This window comes from Podarcis erhardii (assembly GCF_964252035.2).
Source record: "Podarcis erhardii genome assembly, chromosome: 12".
Classification (NCBI taxonomy): Eukaryota; Metazoa; Chordata; class Lepidosauria; order Squamata; family Lacertidae; genus Podarcis; species Podarcis erhardii.
In genome coordinates this window covers 37,819,421-37,825,523 of record NC_138513.1, presented here as the reverse complement: position 1 = coordinate 37,825,523, position 6,103 = coordinate 37,819,421, and positions in this window count along the sequence as shown.

Genomic DNA, 6,103 nt, shown 5'->3' with positions numbered 1-6,103 from the left:
TATTATATTGTTTGTGAAAAGGCAATCTCTGGACCCAATGTCAACCCAATTGTGCTTTCTGACATGAACCTGTCCTTTCACATCCTTTGAAGGTAGAAATTTCCCTTGCTAGATGGGTGTGAGACAGGCAGAATTACAGACAATGGGGCACATTTCGTAGAAGAGTTGGAAGGGACCCAATGGTCATCTAGTCCAACCCCCTCCAATGCAGGACTCCAGGCTAAAGCATCCATGGCAGATGGCCATCCAACCTCTGTTAAAAAACCTCCAAAGAAGGAGAGTCCACCACCTCCATACAAGATGGGTGACACCTGGCTTGAGAGCAGTACATGTGAAAAGGATCTAGGAGTCTTGGTTGACCACAAACTTGACATGAGCCAACAGTGTGACGCAGCAGCTAAAAAAGCCAATGCAATTCTGGGCTGCATCAATAGGAGTATTGCATCTAGATCAAGGGAAGTAATAGTGCCACTGTCTTCTGCTCTGGTCAGACCTCACCTGGAGTACTGTGTCCAGTTCTGGGCACCACAGTTCAAGAAGGACACGGACAAACTGGAACGTGTCCAGAGGAGGGCAACCAAAATGGTCAAAGGCCTGGAAACGATGCCTTATGAGGAACGGCTAAGGGAGCTGGGCATGTTTAGCCTGGAGAAGAGGAGGTTAAGGGGTGATATGATAGCCATGTTCAAATATATAAAAGGATGTCACATAGAGGAGGGAGAAAGGTTGTTTTCTGCTGCTCCAGAGAAGCGGACACGGAGCAATGGTTCCAAACTACAAGAAAAAAGATTCCACCTAAACATTAGGAAGAACTTCCTGACAGTAAGAGCTGTTCGACAGTGGAATTTGCTGCCAAGGAGTGTGGTGGAGTCTCCTTCTTTGGAGGTCTTTAAGCAGAGGCTTGACAACCATATGTCAGGAGTGCTCTGATGGTGTTTCCTGCTTGGCAGGGGGTTGGACTCAATGGCCCTTGTGGTCTCTTCCAACTCTATGATTCTATGATTCTATGATTCTATGACCTCTCGTGGGAGACCGTTCCACTGCCGAACAGCTCCTACTGTCATTAAGTTTTTCCGAATGTTCAGTCGGAATCTCCTTTCTTGCAACTTGAAGCCATGGGTTCGAGTCCTACCCTCCAGAGCAGGAGAAAACAAGCATGCTCCCTCTTCCATGTGACAGCCCTTGAGAGATTTGAAGATGGCTATCATGTCTTCTCTCAGTCTCCTCTTTTCCAGGCTAAACACATCCTTCAAGCGCTCCTCATAAGGCTTCGTTTCCAGACCCTTGAGCATCTTGGTTGCCCTTCTCTGCAGACATTTCTTCTGAAACGTATTTATATGGAAGTATATTTTACTGAAATGCAACCAACACCTGAGAATCAGAGTCTGCAGATGTTGTTGGATTCCAGCTGCCATCATCCGTAACCAATGGTTGTTTGCTGTTTGGGTCTGTTAAGAATTGGAGTCTGGCAACATCAGGAGGGTCAAAGCTTTCCAATGCCTGATGCTTAAATTTGAGGCCAGCCACCCAGTATCTGGCCTGAAAGCAAATTGGTAACCATTGACATGGACAGAGAATATGGAAAGTGTTGTGTGGTGTGCATACATCTATGTGTAAGTAAAGGTAAAGGGACCCCTGACCATTAAGTCCAGTCGTGACTGACTCTAGGGTTGCGGCACTCATCTCACGTTATTGGCCAAGGGAGGCGGTGTACAGCTTCTGGGTCATGTGGCCAGCATGACTAAGCCGCTTCTGGCAAACCAGAGCAGCGCACGGAAACACCGTTTACCTTCCCGCGGGAGTGGTACCTATTTATCTACTTGCACTTTGACGTGCTTTTGAACTGCTAGGTTGGCAGCAGCAGGGACCGAGCAACGGGAGCTCACCCCGTCGCGGGGATTCGAACCGCCGACCTTCTGATCGGCAAGTCCTAGGCTCTGTGGTTTAACCCACAGTGCCACCCGCGTCCTTACATCTATATGTAGGTAAGTAAAATTCCTGACTGGGTATATGTGTTTCGTACGGTTCTTGTAATGAAGTGGGGTAAAGATGGATGCTTCATTTTTTAAAATTTAAGTTTAGTTTTGTTTTTTGTTGGCATCTGCTTGTCTCGAGAGCCAATGGAGTGAGCCTCCAGGGGCAAAGTCAAACTGCTGGGGAATCACGGCGCCTGTTGTGGCGGCAGAGACCGGTAACTTGGAGCTGCTGCCTCCTGTGTTGTTTTTGCTATGTTGGCAGGACAAAAGTGACCTCTCCAGGTCCTGGGCTGGCCAGAAAACAACTCTTCCGCCTCTCAGCCTTGCTGATAAAGGAAAGCAGAGCAAGACATTTGGCTCCAGCTTGGCTGCAGAAGTTTCTGGAAGGAAGGCAAGTCTTAGGGAATCCAATGATGGGTTTACTCCTTAGTTTTTTTATATCCCGCAAAGCAGAGAGTATGGATTATTTGTGGTGGTGGTGGTTGTTGTTTAGTCGTGTCCGACTCTTTGTGACCCACAGGTACACAAACACCACACTTAAAACATTCAGCATAGAGTAATACAATTCTACATATTCATATCCGATATAAATACAATATAATACAAGTAATATATATTAAAAAGAGCACAAGATACAATTATAAGGAAGAGCATATGCAATAGAAAGTTAATGCAATCATAAAGCTATTATCCAAATCAGTGATACATAACTTATTATTAATGCATTCTGCTGCTGGATTTCATTTCCTAATATGAAATTATATTTTTTGCATTGATCTTCCTAATGCTGTTAATTTCACAATCTATAGTTGGTCCCAGATGTTTTGGATTAATTTTGTCCGGCTGGTTTTTTTTTTTTTTTTCCTCAAGTTTTGTGAGCGATATGTGTTTGTTACAAAATAGGTTCTGGTTTATCTAGCGGAGCGGCCGTTTTTACACGTTGCAGCCATCGAACGCAAGGTGGGATCCAGTTTAGGATATAATTAACTGATTCTCTCTCTTATCAGTTTCCAAAATGTACCATATTTTTTGCTCTATAAGACTCACTTTTTCCCTCCTAAAAAGCAAGGGGGAATGTGTGTGCGTCTTATGGAGCGAATGGAGACTGCGCAGCTATCCCAGAAGCCAGAACAGGAAGAGGGATCACTGCTTTCACTGTACAGCAATCCCTCTTGCTGTTCTGGCTTCTGAGAGTCAGAATTTTTTTTTTCTTGTTTTCCTCCTCCAAAAACTAGGTGCGTCTTATGGTCTGGTGCGTCTTATAGAGCGAAAAATACGGTGGTGGCTTTCTGACACAACCACCACATATAGACAAACTCACCTTTCATGTCTCATCAGGTTTAACCAGTGATGTGCCATGGTTAGACCGTTGGACTAGGACCCGGGAGACCCGGGTTCAAATTCTCACTCAGATGTCAGCTTTCCCTGTGGGGAGCTACTTCTCCCCCACCCTCCTCTCTCAAATAGTGTGTAGATAACTATGTTCAAAATTGGGGCTTCTGGGCTACACTGACACAAAATCGCGTGTTTCTAGAGACTCAGAACCTGTTGTTCTCTAGGGATAGGGCCCGGCGCTCGCAGGCTGCAGCTCTGCAGATGGTTAGAAGAGTAGAAGAGTTTGGACTTGATATCCTGCCTTTCACTACCCTTTAAGAAGTCTCAAAGCGGCTAACAATCTCCTTTCCCTTCCTCCCTCTGTGAGGTGAGTGGGGCTGAGAGACTTCAGAGAAGTGTGACTGGCCCAAGGTCACCCAGCAGCTGCATGTGGAGGAGCGGGGAAGCGAACCCGGTTCACCAGATTACGAGACTACCGCTCTTAACCACTACACCACACTGGTTGCCTTAACCCACCTGAAACTGCAGGGAACTGCAGGGGGCAACATGAAAACCTTGCCCTGGTTTGCTCCACCTTGGAGTCAGGGTAAGGAAAAGGGGCGAAGAGAAAAAAAAGGAAAGAAGTGAGAGGTGCATGCATGAAGCAGGAGAGAAGAACTAGGGCGAACTGTGTCCTATATTGAATCAATACAGGACATAGCCTTTTACATTGAAATAAGGGACAATCCTGTATTATAAAAAACATAAAAAGGCAAAGGACCCCTGGACGGTTAAGTCCAGTCAAAGGCAACTATGGGGTTGCTCATCTTGCTTTCAGGCTGAGGGAGCCGGCATTTGTCCACAGACAGCTTTCCGGGTCATGTGCCCAGAATGACTAAACTGCTTCTGGTGCAACAGGACACCGTGATGGAAACAAGAGTGCACGGAAATGCCGTTTCTCTTCCCGCCGGAGTGGTACCTATTTATCTACTTGCACTGGTGTGCTTTCGAACTGCTAGGTTGGCAGGAGCTGGGACAGAGCAACGGGAGCTCACTCCATCACGGGGATTCGAACCGCCAACCTTCTGATGGACAAGCCAAAGAGGCTCAGTGGTTTAGACCACAGCGCCACCCGCGTCCCTAATCCTGTATTATATAGGATGGGTGGCAACCTTAACCTAAACATTACCATATGCAAACTCACATCAAGGGCATGTACCCATCAATGATTCTGGCTAGCAAGCTTTCGCACAACTGGTAAAATCTTTCTAGAATTTACATTTCTTTCACAATCACATGGCTAGAGGAGCCTTGTCAAAAAAAGAAGGGGTGGGGAAAGGCTGGATTTTAGAGATGCCTGAGTAGTGACAGTAAAAATGGACTTGGCAGCTCAAACTGATCTGCTTTGATCATGCTGTTCTGCGCTTGAACCCTCTTTCTTTGTGTGCTCCTAGGTGTAGCAAATCACATCGGCATCCGGTCAACTCAAACAGCCAGCTTGCATCTCCTCTGTCTGTCATCTCCGGACTGAAAGAACAGGCGATGCCAACTGTCAGAGCTGCCTCTAGGTCCCAGCTCACAGAGGACCAACGCCAGGCTGATGTTATGTACAAAAGTCTTTATTGAAGTTTAATTTCCATTTCAAAGCCAGAGTGTGCAGCCCTACGTCTAGACTCTAGATCGGCGAAGTCCCGTCTGAGTCTCCGCCCCTTCCACACCAGTTTAAGATCCTAGCCCTGCTCCACCTCCTGCGCTGCTCTCTTCTCCTCTGGGTCCTCCTGCCCTCTGGGGCATTGCCCTTTCTGGACTCTTCCGACGCTGAGTCGCTTAGCTCCTCCCCCTGCCTCCGGCGTGCTTTAGGACCCGCTTCCCAATCCTCACTCTCTGCTGTCCCGCGCTCCTGTACATTTGAACTTGCTTCTCGCGCCAACCCAGAGACCTTTCTCCTAACCGTTACACTACTTCTATCACTGCTTCCCTCTTCCGTGACACTGGCCGGATCTGACCTCCCTTCCGTTGTCCGACTCTCCGAGGGAGGCGTGGTAGACTCTGCCTCGTCTCCTCTCCCTGGTGGGGAACGCACTGGCCCCAATGTCTGGGACTCTTCCCCCCCCCCACTCTGCTCTGGTGGGGAAGCTGGTCCTGATTTCCAACTACTGCTCTGGGAGTCCCTGCTGCCCCCTTGCTCCTGGGGCGTTCCCCTTGGGACCCCCCTGCCCCTGGCCACTGGCGCTCCCTTCTGTGAATCTTCCGATTCGCTGGAGAGGCTCATGGAATCCCTCGGACCACTGTCCCCTCCTACGCTCCCTTCGGATTCCTCCCCCTCGCTCTCCATCTCCCATCTTCCCTGTGCCTCAGCTCCTGAGCCCCTGACAACAACTTTGAAAAGCCCCAATTTTTTTGGATTGCACCTTTTTGTAGTATCATTTCTTTTTCATTTCTTTTTATATTACGTTTTCCTAAAGTGTTCCTGCCTTTTCGTCAGTCGCAGCCGGTTGCCATGGAGATGATTAAGATGACTTATCACGGGAGGCAGGCGGAAGAACCTTCACAAAATAAATATCCTATTTTCATGTAAATCATCTCTGGTCATGGTAATGAGACAGGGGAGAAGGTGAGAAAGGGAAAACTTGACACTGTCAACACTGTCATTGCTGCGGCAAATGACAGCCAATGTTCTCCATTAAGGTGTTGACGTTCCATTAAAAGTCCGAAGGCTATTCGGGTGGTGGGTGAATATTATCCCCCCAGCATCAATACCCTATTAAAGGAAAGGTTGAGGGCACAAGGAGAAGGAGACGACAGAGGACGAG